Genomic DNA, 25,303 nt, shown 5'->3' on the forward strand with positions numbered 1-25,303 from the left:
TAGGTTTGATTACATTTCTATGTTAGATTTAACTCAAATTCAAAACAATTGCAGTCATTCGGCTTGTTAGTCAACTTGCCTCTAATAGGGGCAATTTGTCTAACAAGACTATTTAGTTTTGTGTGCATATATATATATATATATATATATATATATATATATATATATATATATATATATATATATATATATATATATATATATATATATATATATAGCTTCAAGACTCCGAACCAATATAGAAGCATCAAGAGGAAGTGCTTGTGTTATGGGCCAATAGGCCTTCTGCAGTTACTTCCATTCTTATGTTTTTATTCCCATTGGTTCGTGTTTTATCTTGTGTAAATGTCAATCACCTTACCCAAAACTTTGGTACCATATCACCTCACCCATGTGTATATATAAATATATATATATATATATATATATATATATATATATATATATATATATATATATATATATATATATATTAATATATATATATATATATATATACAGAGTAAATCTACCCCAAAAGTAATGATTTATTTGTCTACAAAACTAAACTCTTTTTGGAATCATATGAGGCCCCTCCACTGAGGGGGGAGGCCTGGATGTTTATTGTCATGTGTATTCATGCTGCTTGCATGTCGTCGTTTATTTTGCCTTTGTTGTTTTCTTGACAGCTTTCTTTGCCTTGGGTGGTTTGGGAGATTTTGAAGCTCTCTTTATTTTGGGCTTTTTGTTCCCAACAACAAGCTGCTGCTGCTGCTTCTTTTTCAAGGCTGTAGGTGGTTTGTTGCTTGTGGCGGCTTTCTTGGGAGTTACCACGGCCTTCTTTGCTGCTGTAGATGGTTTCTTGGTTGTGGTGGCTTTCTTGGGAGTTAGAACGGCCCTCTTCTCTGCTACGGCCAGCTTGAATGATCCACTAGCTCCACTTCCCTTGGTCTGAACAAGAATGCCGTCAGCCACTGCTTTCTTGAGAAATCTTCGGATGTAAATGGCGATCTTGGCAGCCTCGACTTTGTTGTTGGCAACAACGTACTTCTTGATTGCTTGTAGAGACGAGCCCTTACGGTCTTTGAGTGCTGCGACCGCGGCTAGAACCATTTGACTAGTTTTCGGGTGAGCAACCTGGACGCGAGGTTTCCTGGTGGTGGCCACCACAGCAGCAGCCTTCTTGGTAGGCTTTGCTTCTACCATGATGATGATGAGATAACCAAGGTGATGAGAGACGCTCAGACAGTCACGGGGGAATGATGCTGCCGCCGCTTGAGCCGAACCTATTTATGTGCCGGCACGGTACAGAAGCTGCAACCTGGCAACTCGTCCACCAATCACAACGGTTGGTTTTACGGCTCCGAAACCTGGATCCCATATCTTCTCTAAAATAGAAGCATTTGTTCATGTTCTTTGTAAAAGTATCATAAAGCAGGACAGATGAGACAAATATCATAAAAACTGAAGAGCAGATGAGCACACACATGTATGTATTACAAAAGAAAATCCACAAATTCATTAGAAATTGGCAGGGCAGGCTGAGGAAGTAGGTAGATGTAAAATGTCTGTAAATGGCGAAAGAACATAAACCCAAGACTGAATAAACGATGTTAAATATCCATGCCAAGGAGACAAAAATATGTTAGGATACAATTACCATTAAGACACCACAAGAAGGTCCGTATCCTGCCGTGATGACTAAAAAGAGTTGGTTATTAGCCACAATGTGTAGGCAGTCTCATGCCAACGGCCATACCACGTTGAGAACACCGCTTCTCGTCCGATCAGCGAAGTTAAGCAACGTTGGGTTTGGTTAGTACTTGGATGGGTGACCGCCTGGGAACACCAAATGCTGTTGGCAATAATGTTTTTTGTTTTGTTTTGTTTTGTTTCGTTTGTTTTTGTTTGAATGGCTGGCTCCACGGGAAATTCACGGAGTTGTGTGGAATAAGGCCTGGTAAAATGAATTAATATGTATGTCATGTTTAAAACAAACTCGCTTAATATAGTGTGTGAGGCTTTATACAAAAACAAACAACCAAAACAAAACATGTTGTGTATATATATATATATATATATATATATATATATATATATATATATATATATATATATATATATATATATATATATATATATATATATATATATATATATATATATATATATATATATATATATATATATATATATATATATATATATATATATATATATATATATATATATATATATATATATATATATATATATATATATATAGCTTAATCCGGGTTTGAACTCGCAACTCCAAGAATACGCATCACTTATATACACTTTACCACTGGACCACAGCTGCAGGACACAAGCTTGATGCTGAGGTATCAATTTAATGACGTAAATGCCATTTCCACAAATAAATGATAATTTAAAAGTATTTGTATGTACAAATCTTTTCTGTTTAAAAGGCTACAATATCAGTTACTGATATAATTTGTGTTAATGTTTCTATACCCACAGGAAGGCATGTTTTTGCTTATATGTAAGGGGTACGGAGAAGGAATCCACAGACCATCAGTCCCCTTCCCCCCCCCCCCCCCCCCTCCCCCTCCCACCTACTACCACCACCACCACCACCACTACTCACCACCAATCACCACCAATCACCACCACCACCACCAATCACCACCAATCACCACACCTAACCGAAAACCCCCTAACACATCAACCCTCCCCCCAATCAACAGGCGAAATAATAACCCTCAAATGCCTGCCTGCCTGCCAGCCAGCCAATACTAACGGTCTTCTCAGAAAGAAAATCTCTTTGTATCTGTATTACTTGATGAAATGTATGATTCTAATAATGAAAATAAATTTTGATGTCGGTTGTATGAGCATAATGACCAATATGCACATGATATGAATGAATTAAATAGTGTAGTTTTAAGTAATTAGGTTGTAGACACATTAAGCGGATATGATATTTGACGCGTCCAGAACTGGTGATTTTTGGTTTAGTTTTAAATGCACCACCACCATTGCTTCCCCAGAGCCTAATTAAGGACCGGTAAAAGGAGTCAATATGTATGTCATCTATAAAACCAAAGAATGAATAAAAACACACACACACACACACCTACATAATAGTATTAGGAAGATTGTATGGCAAAAAAAAAAAGTACTCCCATTGGGTCGTTTGAACTCGCGACTTCCAAAACACCAGCCACACACCTTACCACCCAGCCACCATAGAGTTGGTATAATTGTGCAACTTTAGTTATAAAAGTAAAGTTCTTATTGTCTCAAATCTTATTGTCTGTTCTATGAAAAGGCATGATGTAAATTATGTATTTTTTTTTTGAATGATTGAATTGTAGGCACATTAAGCGGATTCGATATTTGATATATCCAGAAAAGGTGATTTCTGTTCAGTTTTAAAATGCATCACCGTTAACGCTAAAGGACTGGTAAAACGACTCGATGTTTGTCATTTTTAAAATAAACACTAAAACTAGGCCCTTAACATATATAATGTTTGAATATAAATTGAATGCATATAAATACAAAGTGGGAGTGGCTGGCTGGCTGGCTGGCTGGCTGGCTGGCTGGCTGGCTGGCTGGCTGGCTGGCTGGCTGGCTGGCTGGCTGGCTGGCTGGCTGGCTGGCTGGCTGGCTGGCTGGCTGGCTGGCTGGCTGGCTGGCTGGCTGCCTGCTGCCTGCCTGCCTGCCTGCCTGCCTGCCTGCCTGCCTGCCTGCCTGCCTGCCTGCCTGCCTGCCTGCCTGCCTGCCTGCCTGCCTGCCTGCCCGCCTGCCCGCCTGCCCGCCTGCCCGCCTGCCCGCCTGCCCGCCTGCCCGCCTGCCCGCCCGCCCGCCCGCCCGCCCGCCCGCCCGCCCGCCCGCCCGCCTGCTTGCCTTGCCTTGCCTGTCCTGTCCTGTCCTGTTATTGCCTTGCCTTGCCTTGCCTTGCCTTGCCTTGCCTTGCCTTGCCCTGCCCTGCCCTGCCTTGGCTGCAGCTGGCTGGCTGGCCGTAAATCAACTCTTAACAACACCATACCACACCACACCATCACTCATCACCCATCACCCACCACCGGCCCCAGTCTCCCAGCCTCTCTTATATACCCGAGCAGGCCCTTTAAATTATTTGAATTGTTGCACTTCGGCCAATGGCAGGCACGATCGCTGCTGCTCAAACATATTCTGGTTCACAAGTATTATAATATATTATATTATATATATATATATATATATATATATATATATTATATAATATATATATATATATATATATATATATATTCATGAAACACATTAAAACCTTGATCATTTATTCATTCATTACGTCTAGTGAAGAATTGCTTTTGTTCATTTGTATGATTAAAAATTGATAGAATATGAATTCCTCGCTTAAAGTAAAATATAAAATATATATTGGATTTATATGATTGGTTAATATTCCAAGTGATGCTGAATATCCCCTATAATTTTGTTTTGTTTGTTTGTTATGTACACATTCCAAATGAAATCAATATAAATGTTATTATTAATGTTTGAAAGTTGATTGTCTACTTGAATCTCTCTATTAAAGTGTGTGTGGCTCCGGATGGAGCCTGGTTATGGTATTTGTCGTGGTGGGTGGCAGAAGTGCTTACTTCTTCTCTGTCTTCTTTGGCAAAAGAACTGCCTGAATGTTTGGAAGAACACCTCCCTGTGCAATGGTTACGCCAGACAGAAGTTTGTTGAGTTCTTCGTCGTTGCGGATGGCCAACTGCAAGTGACGTGGGATGATACGGGTCTTCTTGTTGTCACGTGCGGCGTTACCGGCGAGCTCCAGAACTTCGGCAGCGAGGTATTCCATGACGGCTGCCAGGTAGACAGGAGCGCCAGCACCGACGCGTTCGGCGTAGTTGCCCTTACGCAGCAGACGGTGAATTCTGCCCACGGGGAACTGAAGTCCGGCCCTGCTGGAGCGAGACTTTGACTTGCCCTTCACTTTGCCTCCCTTGCCGCGTCCTGACATTGCTGCTGCTGTTGTGGGTTTGTGGTGTTTTATGCCGCCCCGCAGATCGAGCTTCGTGTTATATACCCCGCTCAGGATCAAGGGAGCCCGCCACTGACCAATCAGCGCGCTCCGCCACGCGACCCGCTCTGAGCTGAGTCGCGAGCGGGATATAAAAGGAAAGCTCGCCTCGCGCAAAAGTTCATTATTGTATCGCAACGCCAGCCGGCACGAGCATCATCATGCCACCCAAGGCATCTGGAAAGGCTGCCAAGAAGGCCGGAAAGGCCCAGAAGGCCATTGCCAAGGGCGATAAGAAAAAGAAGCGCAGGAGGAAGGAGAGCTACAGCATCTACATCTACAAAGTGCTGAAGCAGGTCCACCCCGACACTGGTATCTCTTCCAAAGCCATGTCGATCATGAACTCGTTCGTGAACGACATCTTCGAGCGCATCGCCGCCGAGGCTTCTCGCCTGGCCCACTACAACAAGCGTTCCACCATTACCAGTCGGGAGATCCAGACGGCTGTAAGGCTCCTGTTGCCCGGAGAACTGGCCAAGCACGCCGTCTCTGAGGGCACTAAGGCCGTCACCAAGTACACCTCCTCCAAGTAAACGGCTTACTTACTGCCCTGTGGTGGTGGCTTGGCCTCAAACCAACAAACTCGGCTCCATTGGAGCCACACTTTAATTTCTAAAGAGATTGTGAGTGTTAGACACCAATACTATTATAACAAAAACCTCTGTCACTGAAAGCAAATAGCTATAAAATGAGAATATTTATGAAACTGTCTGTGTGTGTTTCTCTCTCTCAGTGTCTGTCTGTCTGTCTGTCTGTCTGTCTGTCTGTCTGTCTGTCTGTCTGTCTGTCTGCCTGCCTGCCTGCCTGCCTGTCTGTCTGTCTGTCTGTCTGTCTGTCTGTCTGTCTGTCTGTCTGTCTGTCTGTCTGTCTGTCTGTCTTGTCTGTCTTGTCTGTCTGTCTGTGTGTCTCTCTCTCTCTCTCTCTCTCTCTCTCTCTCTCTCTCTCTCTCTCTCTCTCTCTCTCTCTCTCTCTCTCTCTCTCTCTCTCTCTCTCTCTCTCTCTCTCTCAACACATATAAGCACTCGGTATCTTTTTTCTAGAGATTAGAGATTCATTGTTATGTTCCACATTAGGATTACTATGCAGGCCACCCTCTTAGGTTTGAAAATGTCAAGAAAACGGTTAATTTAAAATGTCATCTAACTTAACAGATTAAGCCAGAGGACCGAAAACAGAATAAAACAGGACTGGACAGTATATGTCACTTATACAAGCTGCTTTTATTTCTAGTACAGTATGACAATTTTTATTTTTGGGGGGGGGGGGGGGGGGGGGGGGGGGGGGGGGGGGGGGGTGATCCTTGACAGTGCATAAGAGTGAAAAGCGACGGCGTTTTGTTTGTAAGAGAACAGGTTGTACTACAAATGACTTGATTTTATTGATATCACATGTATGTATGACACCTAAATTATGCTAGGAATGTCTGAAATCTCCTTAGAAGGATATTTTGGCCCTGAGAAGGGCCGAGTTTGGTGTATACTAGGGTGGTCGATTTAGCTTATGCACGCTCTCCACGGATACGGCGAGCAAGCTGAATGTCCTTTGGCATGATGGTGACACGCTTGGCGTGGATGGCACAGAGGTTAGTGTCCTCGAAGAGACCGACCAGGTAAGCCTCGGATGCCTCCTGTAAAGCCATGACGGCAGACGACTGGAAGCGAAGATCGGTCTTGAAGTCCTGGGCAATCTCGCGCACCAGACGCTGGAAGGGAAGTTTCCTGATGAGCAACTCGGTGCTCTTCTGGTAACGACGGATCTCACGCAGGGCGACCGTTCCGGGCCTGTAACGGTGAGGCTTCTTCACACCCCCTGTGGCAGGAGCAGACTTGCGTGCTGCCTTGGTGGCCAGCTGCTTACGAGGAGCCTTGCCTCCCGTGGACTTGCCGAGCAGTCTGGCTTGGTGCGAGCCATGGTGAACAACTGTGGTTTGTGATGGCCGGGCGCCCGAAAAATTTTTGCTTATATACGCCGTCTCGAGGCGCTTGCTCGAGCGCCATTGGCTGCTCGACTCGCCTACGTCAACCCCCGTTGCCCCTCCCTCCTTCCTCTGGCTGCAGCCAACAGGGCGGCTCACCTCAATCACTATTATCGCTGATTTTGCTCTATTTTTTGGATTTGTGCAAAAAGTCATTTCACAGGGACGTGAAACAGACGAGTAGGCAACTGCAGTTTGTTGAAAGCGTTGTGGGAGAAAGCCGTGTCTACTCGACCACAAGCGTAAAGTAAGGGCAGGCAGGAGTTGCAATGCTACTAGTACGTCCGCTTGATGGGATATAGTCGGGAAATCGTGCGGCGTATGGGACCAACTAGCTCCCGTTTTCTGGTGCCTTGGGTGGGGCGCGATGCTGATTAGCAGATCTAAGACCACATCTGGAGTGAGCCCCCAGGGCACACCCAGCTGAGGGCTGCTGTCTCCGTGGGTGCTCAGAAAAGACGAAATGTTGTCACAGAGATCCGATTCCTTGCCTTCACTGCCTAGTCTGGTCATAACGATTTCAATGCCATGCAGCTGGGTTTAGCCCTGGCACTTTACCTCATACTGAAAACCCTTCCTCTCACCCCCACTAATTCTTCCCCTATCCCCACTTCCACGCTCACCCATCAGGGTATCTTGACCTATATTTAAATGAATGAATGAATGAATGGCATTCGTCAATTCGATTCACACAACTTCAACACCATGACTGGACGCGGCAAGGGAGGCAAGGGACTCGGAAAGGGTGGCGCCAAGCGTCATCGTAAGGTGCTACGTGACAACATCCAGGGCATCACCAAGCCCGCTATTCGTCGCTTAGCTCGTCGTGGCGGCGTGAAGCGTATTTCGGGTCTCATCTACGAAGAGACCCGTGGCGTCCTGAAGGTGTTCCTCGAGAACGTCATCCGTGATTGCTGTAACCTACACGGAACACGCCAAGAGGAAGGACCGTCCACTGCTATGGACCGTGGTTGTACGCCTCTGCTGAAGCGCCAGGTCGTTACCCTCTACGGATTCGGCGGATAAGAGCTTGGCTAATCCATCGATTCCACCCACCTACCACCTCAAAACGGGACCTAATTAGGTCCCTATACTTTTTTACTGAAGGGCTAATAGACGATAACATAAATTGTTTTGATATCAGCTAGCACATTGGGTCTTATGAAAATCTAATTTTATCCTCGCCATGCTTAAAGGGACTCTGATTGGGGAGGGAGGGGGGGGGGGGGAAGGTTTGTTACGTTATATACTAGCAGAGCAGGATCATTGGTGGGGGGGGGGGGGGGGGGGGGGGGGGGGGGGGGGGGGGGGGGGGTGAGGGGGAGAGGAGAGAGAGAGAGATCTTTTCCCAACTCTTCCTTTTTACATGAGTGAGCTACCCGTTTTATTCATTTTATCCTTCTCAGAGCTGTTTTGATAGTATCCAAATGATGGTAAATGAAAAGGGAGGACACGAATATCTACCCCAGAATTCAGGACTGGCAATCGATATGCATGTTTGAGTGCGAATCTTTTTTCTCTCTCAACTTAGGTATACGTTTATGTCGTACCTAAAAGCGAGAACCACACTATTGGGACAAGTATGCAAGGCCCCAATTTTCCTAACAAGCACAGTTAATTTTGTTATTTTCGAACATTTCTTTCCAAATGGTTTATCCAATTAACAGTATTATATTAAGATCATGAATTGCTGGGTTAGGTTAGGTTAGGTTAGGTTAGGTTAGGTTAGGTTAGGTTAGGTTAGGTTAGCTTAGCTTAGGTTAGGTTAGCTTAGCTTAGCTTGGGTTAGCTTAGGTTAGTTAGGTTAGCTTAGCTTGGGTTAGCATAGGTTAGGTTAGGTTTGATTACATTTCTATGTTAGATTTAACTCAAATTCAAAACAATTGCAGTCATTCGGCTTGTTAGTCAACTTGCCTCTAATAGGGCAATTTGTCTAACAAGACTATTTAGTTTTGTGTGCATATATAATATATATATATATTATATATATATATATATATATATATAATATATATATATATATATATATATATATATATATATATATATACTTCAAGACTCCGAACCAATATGAAGCATCAAGAGGAAGTGCTTGTGTTATGGGCCAATAGGCCTTCTGCAGTTACTTCCATTCTTATGTTTTTATTCCATTGGTTCGTGTTTTATCTTGTGTAAATGTCAATCACCTTACCCAAACTTTGGTACCATATCACCTCACCCATGTGTATATATAAATATATATATATATATATATATATATATATATATATATATATATATATATATATATATATATATATATATATATATATATATATATATATATAATATACAGAGTAAATCTACCCCAAAAGTAATGATTTATTTGTCTACAAAACTAAACTCTTTTTGGAATCATATGAGGCCCCTCCACTGAGGGGGGAGGCCTGGATGTTTATTGTCATGTGTATTCATGCTGCTTGCATGTCGTCGTTTATTTTGCCTTTGTTGTTTTCTTGACAGCTTTCTTTGCCTTGGGTGGTTTGGGAGATTTTGAAGCTCTCTTTATTTTGGGCTTTTTGTTCCCAACAACAAGCTGCTGCTGCTGCTTCTTTTTCAAGGCTGTAGGTGGTTTGTTGCTTGTGGCGGCTTTCTTGGGAGTTACCACGGCCTTCTTTGCTGCTGTAGATGGTTTCTTGGTTGTGGTGGCTTTCTTGGGAGTTAGAACGGCCCTCTTCTCTGCTACGGCCAGCTTGAATGATCCACTAGCTCCACTTCCCTTGGTCTGAACAAGAATGCCGTCAGCCACTGCTTTCTTGAGAAATCTTCGGATGTAAATGGCGATCTTGGCAGCCTCGACTTTGTTGTTGGCAACAACGTACTTCTTGATTGCTTGTAGAGACGAGCCCTTACGGTCTTTGAGTGCTGCGACCGCGGCTAGAACCATTTGACTAGTTTTCGGGTGAGCAACCTGGACGCGAGGTTTCCTGGTGGTGGCCACCACAGCAGCAGCCTTCTTGGTAGGCTTTGCTTCTACCATGATGATGATGAGATAACCAAGGTGATGAGAGACGCTCAGACAGTCACGGGGGAATGATGCTGCCGCCGCTTGAGCCGAACCTATTTATGTGCCGGCACGGTACAGAAGCTGCAACCTGGCAACTCGTCCACCAATCACAACGGTTGGTTTTACGGCTCCGAAACCTGGATCCCATATCTTCTCTAAAATAGAAGCATTTGTTCATGTTCTTTGTAAAAGTATCATAAAGCAGGACAGATGAGACAAATATCATAAAAACTGAAGAGCAGATGAGCACACACATGTATGTATTACAAAAGAAAATCCACAAATTCATTAGAAATTGGCAGGGCAGGCTGAGGAAGTAGGTAGATGTAAAATGTCTGTAAATGGCGAAAGAACATAAACCCAAGACTGAATAAACGATGTTAAATATCCATGCCAAGGAGACAAAAATATGTTAGGATACAATTACCATTAAGACACCACAAGAAGGTCCGTATCCTGCCGTGATGACTAAAAAGAGTTGGTTATTAGCCACAATGTGTAGGCAGTCTCATGCCAACGGCCATACCACGTTGAGAACACCGCTTCTCGTCCGATCAGCGAAGTTAAGCAACGTTGGGTTTGGTTAGTACTTGGATGGGTGACCGCCTGGGAACACCAAATGCTGTTGGCAATAATGTTTTTTGTTTTGTTTTGTTTTGTTTCGTTTGTTTTTGTTTGAATGGCTGGCTCCACGGGAAATTCACGGAGTTGTGTGGAATAAGGCCTGGTAAAATGAATTAATATGTATGTCATGTTTAAAACAAACTCGCTTAATATAGTGTGTGAGGCTTTATACAAAAACAAACAACCAAAACAAAACATGTTGTGTATATATATATATATATATATATATATATATATATATATATATATATATATATATATATATATATATATATATATATATATATATATATATATATATATATATATATATATATATATATATATATATATATATATATATATATATATATATATATATATATATATATATATATATATATATATATATATATATATATATATATAGCTTAATCCGGGTTTGAACTCGCAACTCCAAGAATACGCATCACTTATATACACTTTACCACTGGACCACAGCTGCAGGACACAAGCTTGATGCTGAGGTATCAATTTAATGACGTAAATGCCATTTCCACAAATAAATGATAATTTAAAAGTATTTGTATGTACAAATCTTTTCTGTTTTAAAAGGCTACAATATCAGTTACTGATATAATTTGTGTTAATGTTTTCTATACCCACAGGAAGGCATGTTTTTGCTTATATGTAAGGGGTACGGAGAAGGAATCCACAGACCATCAGTCCCCTTCCCCCCCCCCCCCCCCCCCCCCCCCCTCCCCCTCCCACCTACTACCACCACCACCACCACTACTCACCACCAATCACCACCAATCACCACCACCACCACCAATCACCACCAATCACCACACCTAACCGAAAACCCCCTAACACATCAACCCTCCCCCCAATCAACAGGCGAAATAATAACCCTCAAATGCCTGCCTGCCTGCCAGCCAGCCAATACTAACGGTCTTCTCAGAAAGAAAATCTCTTTGTATCTGTATTACTTGATGAAATGTATGATTCTAATAATGAAAATAAATTTTGATGTCGGTTGTATGAGCATAATGACCAATATGCACATGATATGAATGAATTAAATAGTGTAGTTTTAAGTAATTAGGTTGTAGACACATTAAGCGGATATGATATTTGACGCGTCCAGAACTGGTGATTTTTGGTTTAGTTTTAAATGCACCACCACCATTGCTTCCCCAGAGCCTAATTAAGGACCGGTAAAAGGAGTCAATATGTATGTCATCTATAAAACCAAAGAATGAATAAAAACACACACACACACACCTACATAATAGTATTAGGAAGATTGTATGGCAAAAAAAAAAAGTACTCCCATTGGGTCGTTTGAACTCGCGACTTCCAAAACACCAGCCACACACCTTACCACCCAGCCACCATAGAGTTGGTATAATTGTGCAACTTTAGTTATAAAAGTAAAGTTCTTATTGTCTCAAATCTTATTGTCTGTTCTATGAAAAGGCATGATGTAAATTATGTATTTTTTTTTTGAATGATTGAATTGTAGGCACATTAAGCGGATTCGATATTTGATATATCCAGAAAAGGTGATTTCTGTTCAGTTTTAAAATGCATCACCGTTAACGCTAAAGGACTGGTAAAACGACTCGATGTTTGTCATTTTTAAAATAAACACTAAAACTAGGCCCTTAACATATATAATGTTTGAATATAAATTGAATGCATATAAATACAAAGTGGGAGTGGCTGGCTGGGGCTGGCTGGCTGGCTGGCTGGCTGGCTGGCTGGCTGGCTGGCTGGCTGGCTGGCTGGCTGGCTGGCTGGCTGGCTGGCTGGCTGGCTGGCTGGCTGGCTGGCTGGCTGGCTGGCTGGCTGGCTGGCTGGCTGGCTGCCTGCCTGCCTGCCTGCCTGCCTGCCTGCCTGCCTGCCTGCCTGCCTGCCTGCCTGCCTGCCTGCCTGCCTGCCTGCCTGCCCGCCTGCCCGCCTGCCCGCCTGCCCGCCTGCCCGCCTGCCCGCCTGCCCGCCTGCCCGCCCGCCCGCCCGCCCGCCCGCCGCCCGCCCGCCCGCCCGCCTGCTTGCCTTGCCTTGCCTGTCCTGTCCTGTCCTGTTATTGCCTTGCCTTGCCTTGCCTTGCCTTGCCTTGCCTTGCCTTGCCCTGCCCTGCCCTGCCTTGGCTGCAGCTGGCTGGCTGGCCGTAAATCAACTCTTAACAACACCATACCACACCACACCATCACTCATCACCCATCACCCACCACCGGCCCCAGTCTCCCAGCCTCTCTTATATACCCGAGCAGGCCCTTTAAATTATTTGAATTGTTGCACTTCGGCCAATGGCAGGCACGATCGCTGCTGCTCAAACATATTCTGGTTCACAAGTATTATAATATATTATATTATATATATATAATATATATATATATATATATATATATATATATATATAATATATATATATATATATATTCATGAAACACATTAAAACCTTGATCATTTATTCATTCATTACGTCTAGTGAAGAATTGCTTTTGTTCATTTGTATGATTAAAAATTGATAGAATATGAATTCCTCGCTTAAAGTAAAATATAAAATATATATTGGATTTATATGATTGGTTAATATTCCAAGTGATGCTGAATATCCCCTATAATTTTGTTTTGTTTGTTTGTTATGTACACATTCCAAATGAAATCAATATAAATGTTATTATTAATGTTTGAAAGTTGATTGTCTACTTGAATCTCTCTATTAAAGTGTGTGTGGCTCCGGATGGAGCCTGGTTATGGTATTTGTCGTGGTGGGTGGCAGAAGTGCTTACTTCTTCTCTGTCTTCTTTGGCAAAAGAACTGCCTGAATGTTTGGAAGAACACCTCCCTGTGCAATGGTTACGCCAGACAGAAGTTTGTTGAGTTCTTCGTCGTTGCGGATGGCCAACTGCAAGTGACGTGGGATGATACGGGTCTTCTTGTTGTCACGTGCGGCGTTACCGGCGAGCTCCAGAACTTCGGCAGCGAGGTATTCCATGACGGCTGCCAGGTAGACAGGAGCGCCAGCACCGACGCGTTCGGCGTAGTTGCCCTTACGCAGCAGACGGTGAATTCTGCCCACGGGGAACTGAAGTCCGGCCCTGCTGGAGCGAGACTTTGACTTGCCCTTCACTTTGCCTCCCTTGCCGCGTCCTGACATTGCTGCTGCTGTTGTGGGTTTGTGGTGTTTTATGCCGCCCCGCAGATCGAGCTTCGTGTTATATACCCCGCTCAGGATCAAGGGAGCCCGCCACTGACCAATCAGCGCGCTCCGCCACGCGACCCGCTCTGAGCTGAGTCGCGAGCGGGATATAAAAGGAAAGCTCGCCTCGCGCAAAAGTTCATTATTGTATCGCAACGCCAGCCGGCACGAGCATCATCATGCCACCCAAGGCATCTGGAAAGGCTGCCAAGAAGGCCGGAAAGGCCCAGAAGGCCATTGCCAAGGGCGATAAGAAAAAGAAGCGCAGGAGGAAGGAGAGCTACAGCATCTACATCTACAAAGTGCTGAAGCAGGTCCACCCCGACACTGGTATCTCTTCCAAAGCCATGTCGATCATGAACTCGTTCGTGAACGACATCTTCGAGCGCATCGCCGCCGAGGCTTCTCGCCTGGCCCACTACAACAAGCGTTCCACCATTACCAGTCGGGAGATCCAGACGGCTGTAAGGCTCCTGTTGCCCGGAGAACTGGCCAAGCACGCCGTCTCTGAGGGCACTAAGGCCGTCACCAAGTACACCTCCTCCAAGTAAACGGCTTACTTACTGCCCTGTGGTGGTGGCTTGGCCTCAAACCAACAAACTCGGCTCCATTGGAGCCACACTTTAATTTCTAAAGAGATTGTGAGTGTTAGACACCAATACTATTATAACAAAAACCTCTGTCACTGAAAGCAAATAGCTATAAAATGAGAATATTTATGAAACTGTCTGTGTGTGTTTCTCTCTCTCAGTGTCTGTCTGTCTGTCTGTCTGTCTGTCTGTCTGTCTGTCTGTCTGTCTGTCTGTCTGCCTGCCTGCCTGCCTGCCTGTCTGTCTGTCTGTCTGTCTGTCTGTCTGTCTGTCTGTCTGTCTGTCTGTCTGTCTGTCTGTCTGTCTGTCTTGTCTGTCTGTCTGTCTGTCTGTGTGTCTCTCTCTCTCTCTCTCTCTCTCTCTCTCTCTCTCTCTCTCTCTCTCTCTCTCTCTCTCTCTCTCTCTCTCTCTCTCTCTCTCTCTCTCAACACATATAAGCACTCGGTATCTTTTTTCTAGAGATTAGAGATTCATTGTTATGTTCCACATTAGGATTACTATGCAGGCCACCCTCTTAGGTTTGAAAATGTCAAGAAAACGGTTAATTTAAAATGTCATCTAACTTAACAGATTAAGCCAGAGGACCGAAAACAGAATAAAACAGGACTGGACAGTATATGTCACTTATACAAGCTGCTTTTATTTCTAGTACAGTATGACAATTTTTATTTTTGGGGGGGGGGGGGGGGGGGGGGTGATCCTTGACAGTGCATAAGAGTGAAAAGCGACGGCGTTTTGTTTGTAAGAGAACAGGTTGTACTACAAATGACTTGATTTATTGATATCACATGTATGTATGACACCTAAATTATGCTAGGAATGTCTGAAATCTCCTTAGAAGGATATTTTGGCCCTGAGAAGGGCCGAGTTTGGTGTATACTAGGGTGGTCGATTTAGCTTATGCACGCTCTCCACGGATACGGCGAGCAAGCTGAATGTCCTTTGGCATGATGGTGACACGCTTGGCGTGGATGGCACAGAGGTTAGTGTCCTCGAAGAGACCGACCAGGTAAGCCTCGGATGCCTCCTGTAAAGCCATGACGGCAGACGACTGGAAGCGAAGATCGGTCTTGAAGTCCTGGGCAATCTCGCGCACCAGACGCTGGAAGGGAAGTTTCCTGATGAGCAACTCGGTGCTCTTCTGGTAACGACGGATCTCACGCAGGGCGACCGTTCCGGGCCTGTAACGGTGAGGCTTCTTCACACCCCCTGTGGCAGGAGCAGACTTGCGTGCTGCCTTGGTGGCCAGCTGCTTACGAGGAGCCTTGCCTCCCGTGGACTTGCGAGCAGTCTGCTTGGTGCGAGCCATGGTGAACAACTGTGGTTTGTGATGGCCGGCGCCGAAAAATTTTTGCTTATATACGCCGTCTCGAGGCGCTTGCTCGAGCGCCATTGGCTGCTCGACTCGCCTACGTCACCCCGTTGCCCCTCCCCTCCTTCCTCTGGCTGCAGCCAACAGGCGGCTCACCTCAATCACTATTATCGCTGATTTTGCTCTATTTTTTGGATTTGTGCAAAAGTCATTTCACAGGGACGTGAAACAGACGAGTAGGCAACTGCAGTTTGTTTTGAAAGCGTTGTGAGAAAGCCGTGTCTACTCGACCACAAGCGTAAAGTAAGGGCAGGCAGGAGTTGCAATGCTACTAGTACGTCCGCTTGATGGGATATAGTCGGGAAATCGTGCGGCGTATGGGACCAACTAGCTCCCGTTTTCTGGTGCCTTGGGTGGGGCGCGATGCTGATTAGCAGATCTAAGACCACATCTGGAGTGAGCCCCCAGGGCACACCCAGCTGAGGGCTGCTGTCTCCGTGGGTGCTCAGAAAAGACGAAATGTTGTCACAGAGATCCGATTCCTTGCCTTCACTGCCTAGTCTGGTCATAACGATTTCAATGCCATGCAGCTGGGTTTAGCCCTGGCACTTTACCTCATACTGAAAACCCTTCCTCTCACCCCCACTAATTCTTCCCCTATCCCCACTTCCACGCTCACCCATCAGGGTATCTTGACCTATATTTAAATGAATGAATGAATGAATGGCATTCGTCAATTCGATTCACACAACTTCAACACCATGACTGGACGCGGCAAGGGAGGCAAGGGACTCGGAAAGGGTGGCGCCAAGCGTCATCGTAAGGTGCTACGTGACAACATCCAGGGCATCACCAAGCCCGCTATTCGTCGCTTAGCTCGTCGTGGCGGCGTGAAGCGTATTTCGGGTCTCATCTACGAAGAGACCCGTGGCGTCCTGAAGGTGTTCCTCGAGAACGTCATCCGTGATGCTGTAACCTACACGGAACACGCCAAGAGGAAGACCGTCACTGCTATGGACGTGGTGTACGCTCTGAAGCGCCAGGGTCGTACCCTCTACGGATTCGGCGGATAAGAGCTTGGCTAATCCATCGATTCCACCCACCACCACCTCAAAACGGGACCTAATTAGGTCCCTATACTTTTTTACTGAAGGGCTTAATAGACGATAACATAAATTGTTTTGATATCAGCTAGCACATTGGGTCTTATGAAATCTATTTTTTATCCTCGCATGCTTAAAGGGACTCTGATTGGGGAGGGAGGGGGGGGGGGGAGGGAAGGTTTGTTACGTTATATACTAGCAGAGCAGGATCATTGGTGGGGGGGGGGGGGGGGGGTGAGGGGGAGAGAGAGAGAGAGAGAGATCTTTCCCAACTCTTCCTTTTTACATGAGTGAGCTACCCGTTTTATTCATTTTATCCTTCTCAGAGCTGTTTTGATAGTATCCAAATGATGGTAAATGAAAAGGGAGGACACGAATATCTACCCAGAATTCAGGACTGGCAATCGATATGCATGTTTGAGTGCGAATCTTTTTCTCTCTCAACTTAGGTATACGTTTATGTCGTACCTAAAAGCGAGAACCACACTATTGGGACAAGTATGCAAGGCCCAATTTTCCTAACAAGCACAGTTAATTTTGTTATTTTCGAACATTTCTTTCCAAATTGGTTTATCCAATTAACAGTATTATATTAAGATCATGAATTGCTGGGTTAGGTTAGGTTAGGTTAGGTTAGGTTAGGTTAGGTTAGGTTAGGTTAGGTTAGCTTAGCTTAGGTTAGGTTAGCTTAGCTTAGCTTGGGTTAGCTTAGGTTAGGTTAGGTTAGCTTAGCTTGGGTTAGCATAGGTTAGGTTAGGTTTGATTACATTTCTATGTTAGATTTAACTCAAATTCAAAACAATTGCAGTCATTCGGCTTGTTAGTCAACTTGCCTCTAATAGGGGCAATTTGTCTAACAAGACTATTTAGTTTTGTGTGCATATATATATATTAATATATATATATATATATATAATATATATATATATATATATATATATATATATATATATATATATATATATATAGCTTCAAGACTCCGAACCAATATAGAAGCATCAAGAGGAAGTGCTTGTGTTATGGGCCAATAGGCCTTCTGCAGTTACTTCCATTCTTATGTTTTTATTCCCATTGGTTCGTGTTTTATCTTGTGTAAATGTCAATCACCTTACCCAAAACTTTGGTACCATATCACCTCACCCATGTGTATATATAAATATATATATATATATATATATATATATATATATATATATATATATAATATATATATATATATATATAATATATATATATATATATATATAATATACAGAGTAAATCTACCCCAAAAGTAATGATTTATTTGTCTACAAAACTAAACTCTTTTTGGAATCATATGAGGCCCCTCCACTGAGGGGGGAGGCCTGGATGTTTATTGTCATGTGTATTCATGCTGCTTGCATGTCGTCGTTTATTTTGCCTTTGTTGTTTTCTTGACAGCTTTCTTTGCCTTGGGTGGTTTGGGAGATTTTGAAGCTCTCTTTATTTTGGGCTTTTTGTTCCCAACAACAAGCTGCTGCTGCTGCTTCTTTTTCAAGGCTGTAGGTGGTTTGTTGCTTGTGGCGGCTTTCTTGGGAGTTACCACGGCCTTCTTTGCTGCTGTAGATGGTTTCTTGGTTGTGGTGGCTTTCTTGGGAGTTAGAACGGCCCTCTTCTCTGCTACGGCCAGCTTGAATGATCCACTAGCTCCACTTCCCTTGGTCTGAACAAGAATGCCGTCAGCCACTGCTTTCTTGAGAAATCTTCGGATGTAAATGGCGATCTTGGCAGCCTCGACTTTGTTGTTGGCAACAACGTACTTCTTGATTGCTTGTAGAGACGAGCCCTTACGGTCTTTGAGTGCTGCGACCGCGGCTAGAACCATTTGACTAGTTTTCGGGTGAGCAACCTGGACGCGAGGTTTCCTGGTGGTGGCCACCACAGCAGCAGCCTTCTTGGTAGGCTTTGCTTCTACCATGATGATGATGAGATAACCAAGGTGATGAGAGACGCTCAGACAGTCACGGGGGAATGATGCTGCCGCCGCTTGAGCCGAACCTATTTATGTGCCGGCACGGTACAGAAGCTGCAACCTGGCAACTCGTCCACCAATCACAACGGTTGGTTTTACGGCTCCGAAACCTGGATCCCATATCTTCTCTAAAATAGAAGCATTTGTTCATGTTCTTTGTAAAAGTATCATAAAGCAGGACAGATGAGACAAATATCATAAAAACTGAAGAGCAGATGAGCACACACATGTATGTATTACAAAAGAAAATCCACAAATTCATTAGAAATTGGCAGGGCAGGCTGAGGAAGTAGGTAGATGTAAAATGTCTGTAAATGGCGAAAAGAACATAAACCCAAGACCTGAATAAACGATTGTTAAATATCCATGCCAAGGAGACAAAAATATGTTAGGATACAATTCACCATTAAGACACCACAAGAAGGTCCGTATCCTGCCGTGATGACTAAAAAGAGTTGGTTATAGCCACAATGTGTAGGCAGTCTCATGCCAACGGCCATACCACGTGAGAACACCGCTTCTCGTCCGAATCAGCGAAGTAAGCAACGTTGGGTTTGGTTAGTACTTGGATGGGGTGACCGCCTGGGAACACCAAATGCTGTTGGCAATAATGTTTTTTGTTTGTGTTTTGTTTTGTTTCGTTTGTTTTTGTTTTGAATGGCTGGCTCACGGGAAATTCACGGAGTTGTGTGGAATAAGGCCTGGTAAAATGAATTAATAGTATGTCATGTTTAAAACAAACTCGCTTAATATAGTGTGTGAGGCTTTATACAAAACAAACAACAAACAAAACATTTTGTGTATAGATATATATATATAGATATATAGAATATATATTATATATAATATATAGAGTTATATATATATATATATATATATATATATATATATATATATATATATATATATATATATATATATATATATATATATATATATATATATATATATATATATATATATATATATATATATATATAGCTTAATCCGGGTTTGAACTCGCAACTCCAAGAATACGCATCACTTATATACACTTTACCACTGGACCACAGCTGCAGGACACAAGCTTGATGCTGAGGTATCAATTTAATGACGTAAATGCCATTTCCACAAATAAATGATAATTTAAAAGTATTTGTATGTACAAATCTTTTCTGTTTAAAAGGCTACAATATCAGTTACTGATATAATTTGTGTTAATGTTTCTATACCCACAGGAAGGCATGTTTTTGCTTATATGTAAGGGGTACGGAGAAGGAATCCACAGACCATCAGTCCCCTTCCCCCCCCCCCCCCCCCCCCCCCCCCTCCCACCTACTACCACCACCACCACCACCACTACTCACCACCAATCACCACCAATCACCACCACCACCACCAATCACCACCAATCACCACACCTAACCGAAAACCCCCTAACACATCAACCCTCCCCCCAATCAACAGGCGAAATAATAACCCTCAAATGCCTGCCTGCCTGCCAGCCAGCCAATACTAACGGTCTTCTCAGAAAGAAAATCTCTTTGTATCTGTATTACTTGATGAAATGTATGATTCTAATAATGAAAATAAATTTTGATGTCGGTTGTATGAGCATAATGACCAATATGCACATGATATGAATGAATTAAATAGTGTAGTTTTAAGTAATTAGGTTGTAGACACATTAAGCGGATATGATATTTGACGCGTCCAGAACTGGTGATTTTTGGTTTAGTTTTAAATGCACCACCACCATTGCTTCCCCAGAGCCTAATTAAGGACCGGTAAAAGGAGTCAATATGTATGTCATCTATAAAACCAAAGAATGAATAAAAACACACACACACACACACCTACATAATAGTATTAGGAAGATTGTATGGCAAAAAAAAAAAGTACTCCCATTGGGTCGTTTGAACTCGCGACTTCCAAAACACCAGCCACACACCTTACCACCCAGCCACCATAGAGTTGGTATAATTGTGCAACTTTAGTTATAAAAGTAAAGTTCTTATTGTCTCAAATCTTATTGTCTGTTCTATGAAAAGGCATGATGTAAATTATGTATTTTTTTTTTGAATGATTGAATTGTAGGCACATTAAGCGGATTCGATATTTGATATATCCAGAAAAGGTGATTTCTGTTCAGTTTTAAAATGCATCACCGTTAACGCTAAAGGACTGGTAAAACGACTCGATGTTTGTCATTTTTAAAATAAACACTAAAACTAGGCCCTTAACATATATAATGTTTGAATATAAATTGAATGCATATAATACAAAGTGGGAGTGGCTGGCTGGCTGGCTGGCTGGCTGGCTGGCTGGCTGGCTGGCTGGCTGGCTGGCTGGCTGGCTGGCTGGCTGGCTGGCTGGCTGGCTGGCTGGCTGGCTGGCTGGCTGGCTGGCTGGCTGGCTGGCTGGCTGGCTGGCTGGCTGGCTGGCTGGCTGGCTGCCTGCCTGCCTGCCTGCCTGCCTGCCTGCCTGCCTGCCTGCCTGCCTGCCCTGCCTGCCTGCCTGCCTGCCTGCCTGCCTGCCTGCGCCTGCCCGCCTGCCCGCCTGCCCGCCTGCCCGCCTGCCCGCCTGCCCGCCTGCCCGCCTGCCCGCCTGCCCGCCCGCCCGCCCGCCCGCCCGCCCGCCCGCCCGCCCGCCGCCTGCTTGCCTTGCCTTGCCTGTCCTGTCCTGTCCTGTTATTGCCTTGCCTTGCCTTGCCTTGCCTTGCCTTGCCTTGCCTTGCCCTGCCCTGCCCTGCCTTGGCTGCAGCTGGCTGGCTGGCCGTAAATCAACTCTTAACAACACCATACCACACCACACCATCACTCATCACCCATCACCCACCACCGGCCCCAGTCTCCCAGCCTCTCTTATATACCCGAGCAGGCCCTTTAAATTATTTGAATTGTTGCACTTCGGCCAATGGCAGGCACGATCGCTGCTGCTCAAACATATTCTGGTTCACAAGTATTATAATATATTATATTATATATATATATATATATATATATATATATATATATATATATATATATATATATATATATATATATATATTCATGAAACACATTAAAACCTTGATCATTTATTCATTCATTACGTCTAGTGAAGAATTGCTTTTGTTCATTTGTATGATTAAAAATTGATAGAATATGAATTCCTCGCTTAAAGTAAAATATAAAATATATATTGGATTTATATGATTGGTTAATATTCCAAGTGATGCTGAATATCCCCTATAATTTTGTTTTGTTTGTTTGTTATGTACACATTCCAAATGAAATCAATATAAATGTTATTATTAATGTTTGAAAGTTGATTGTCTACTTGAATCTCTCTATTAAAGTGTGTGTGGCTCCGGATGGAGCCTGGTTATGGTATTTGTCGTGGTGGGTGGCAGAAGTGCTTACTTCTTCTCTGTCTTCTTTGGCAAAAGAACTGCCTGAATGTTTGGAAGAACACCTCCCTGTGCAATGGTTACGCCAGACAGAAGTTTGTTGAGTTCTTCGTCGTTGCGGATGGCCAACTGCAAGTGACGTGGGATGATACGGGTCTTCTTGTTGTCACGTGCGGCGTTACCGGCGAGCTCCAGAACTTCGGCAGCGAGGTATTCCATGACGGCTGCCAGGTAGACAGGAGCGCCAGCACCGACGCGTTCGGCGTAGTTGCCCTTACGCAGCAGACGGTGAATTCTGCCCACGGGGAACTGAAGTCCGGCCCTGCTGGAGCGAGACTTTGACTTGCCCTTCACTTTGCCTCCCTTGCCGCGTCCTGACATTGCTGCTGTTGTGGGTTTGTGGTGTTTTATGCCGCCCCGCAGATCGAGCTTCGTGTTATATACCCCGCTCAGGATCAAGGGAGCCCGCCACTGACCAATCAGCGCGCTCCGCCACGCGACCCGCTCTGAGCTGAGTCGCGAGCGGGATATAAAAGGAAAGCTCGCCTCGCGCAAAAGTTCATTATTGTATCGCAACGCCAGCCGGCACGAGCATCATCATGCCACCCAAGGCATCTGGAAAGGCTGCCAAGAAGGCCGGAAAGGCCCAGAAGGCCATTGCCAAGGGCGATAAGAAAAAGAAGCGCAGGAGGAAGGAGAGCTACAGCATCTACATCTACAAAGTGCTGAAGCAGGTCCACCCCGACACTGGTATCTCTTCCAAAGCCATGTCGATCATGAACTCGTTCGTGAACGACATCTTCGAGCGCATCGCCGCCGAGGCTTCTCGCCTGGCCCACTACAACAAGCGTTCCACCATTACCAGTCGGGAGATCCAGACGGCTGTAAGGCTCCTGTTGCCCGGAGAACTGGCCAAGCACGCCGTCTCTGAGGGCACTAAGGCCGTCACCAAGTACACCTCCTCCAAGTAAACGGCTTACTTACTGCCCTGTGGTGGTGGCTTGGCCTCAAACCAACAAACTCGGCTCCATTGGAGCCACACTTTAATTTCTAAAGAGATTGTGAGTGTTAGACACCAATACTATTATAACAAAAACCTCTGTCACTGAAAGCAAATAGCTATAAAATGAGAATATTTATGAAACTGTCTGTGTGTGTTTCTCTCTCTCAGTGTCTGTCTGTCTGTCTGTCTGTCTGTCTGTCTGTCTGTCTGTCTGTCTGTCTGTCTGCCTGCCTGCCTGCCTGCCTGTCTGTCTGTCTGTCTGTCTGTCTGTCTGTCTGTCTGTCTGTCTGTCTGTCTGTCTGTCTGTCTGTCTGTCTGTCTGTCTTGTCTGTCTGTCTGTGTGTCTCTCTCTCTCTCTCTCTCTCTCTCTCTCTCTCTCTTCTCTCTCTCTCTCTCTCTCTCTCTCTCTCTCTCTCTCTCTCTCTCTCTCTCTCTCTCTCAACACATATAAGCACTCGGTATCTTTTTTCTAGAGATTAGAGATTCATTGTTATGTTCCACATTAGGATTACTATGCAGGCCACCCTCTTAGGTTTGAAAATGTCAAGAAAACGGTTAATTTAAAATGTCATCTAACTTAACAGATTAAGCCAGAGGACCGAAAACAGAATAAAACAGGACTGGACAGTATATGTCACTTATACAAGCTGCTTTTATTTCTAGTACAGTATGACAATTTTTATTTTTGGGGGGGGGGGGGGGGGGGGGGGTGATCCTTGACAGTGCATAAGAGTGAAAAGCGACGGCGTTTTGTTTGTAAGAGAACAGGTTGTACTACAAATGACTTGATTTATTGATATCACATGTATGTATGACACCTAAATTATGCTAGGAATGTCTGAAATCTCCTTAGAAGGATATTTTGGCCCTGAGAAGGGCCGAGTTTGGTGTATACTAGGGTGGTCGATTTAGCTTATGCACGCTCTCCACGGATACGGCGAGCAAGCTGAATGTCCTTTGGCATGATGGTGACACGCTTGGCGTGGATGGCACAGAGGTTAGTGTCCTCGAAGAGACCGACCAGGTAAGCCTCGGATGCCTCCTGTAAAGCCATGACGGCAGACGACTGGAAGCGAAGATCGGTCTTGAAGTCCTGGGCAATCTCGCGCACCAGACGCTGGAAGGGAAGTTTCCTGATGAGCAACTCGGTGCTCTTCTGGTAACGACGGATCTCACGCAGGGCGACCGTTCCGGGCCTGTAACGGTGAGGCTTCTTCACACCCCTGTGGCAGGAGCAGACTTGCGTGCTGCCTTGGTGGCCAGCTGCTTACGAGGAGCCTTGCCTCCCGTGGACTTGCGAGCAGTCTGCTTGGTGCGAGCCATGGTGAACAACTGTGGTTTGTGATGGCCGGCGCCGAAAAATTTTTGCTTATATACGCCGTCTCGAGGCGCTTGCTCGAGCGCCATTGGCTGCTCGACTCGCCTACGTCACCCCGTTGCCCCTCCCCTCCTTCCTCTGGCTGCAGCCAACAGGCGGCTCACCTCAATCACTATTATCGCTGATTTTGCTCTATTTTTTGGATTTGTGCAAAAGTCATTTCACAGGGACGTGAAACAGACGAGTAGGCAACTGCAGTTTGTTTTGAAAGCGTTGTGAGAAAGCCGTGTCTACTCGACCACAAGCGTAAAGTAAGGGCAGGCAGGAGTTGCAATGCTACTAGTACGTCCGCTTGATGGGATATAGTCGGGAAATCGTGCGGCGTATGGGACCAACTAGCTCCCGTTTTCTGGTGCCTTGGGTGGGGCGCGATGCTGATTAGCAGATCTAAGACCACATCTGGAGTGAGCCCCCAGGGCACACCCAGCTGAGGGCTGCTGTCTCCGTGGGTGCTCAGAAAAGACGAAATGTTGTCACAGAGATCCGATTCCTTGCCTTCACTGCCTAGTCTGGTCATAACGATTTCAATGCCATGCAGCTGGGTTTAGCCCTGGCACTTTACCTCATACTGAAAACCCTTCCTCTCACCCCCACTAATTCTTCCCCTATCCCCACTTCCACGCTCACCCATCAGGGTATCTTGACCTATATTTAAATGAATGAATGAATGAATGGCAT

General features: G+C 44.7%; 2 non-coding genes and 1 pseudogene across 2 annotated transcripts; all 3 read left to right on the plus strand.

Annotated features, from left to right (window-relative positions):
- The first annotated feature begins 1,724 nt into the window (after window positions 1-1,724).
- On the plus strand, window positions 1,725-1,843 carry LOC138361809 (5S ribosomal RNA). Its single transcript, XR_011227190.1, has one exon. It is a non-coding gene; the product is annotated as a 5S ribosomal RNA (ribosomal RNA).
- Window positions 1,844-10,574: 8,731 nt separating this feature from the next.
- LOC138361810 (5S ribosomal RNA) lies at window positions 10,575-10,693 on the plus strand. The gene has a single exon (XR_011227191.1). It is a non-coding gene; the product is annotated as a 5S ribosomal RNA (ribosomal RNA).
- Window positions 10,694-19,362: 8,669 nt separating this feature from the next.
- LOC138361807 (5S ribosomal RNA) lies at window positions 19,363-19,481 on the plus strand (annotated as a pseudogene).
- Window positions 19,482-25,303: the final 5,822 nt, after the last annotated feature.

Source organism: Procambarus clarkii, unplaced genomic scaffold (genome assembly GCF_040958095.1).
Source record: "Procambarus clarkii isolate CNS0578487 unplaced genomic scaffold, FALCON_Pclarkii_2.0 HiC_scaffold_839, whole genome shotgun sequence".
NCBI lineage: Eukaryota > Metazoa > Arthropoda > Malacostraca > Decapoda > Cambaridae > Procambarus > Procambarus clarkii.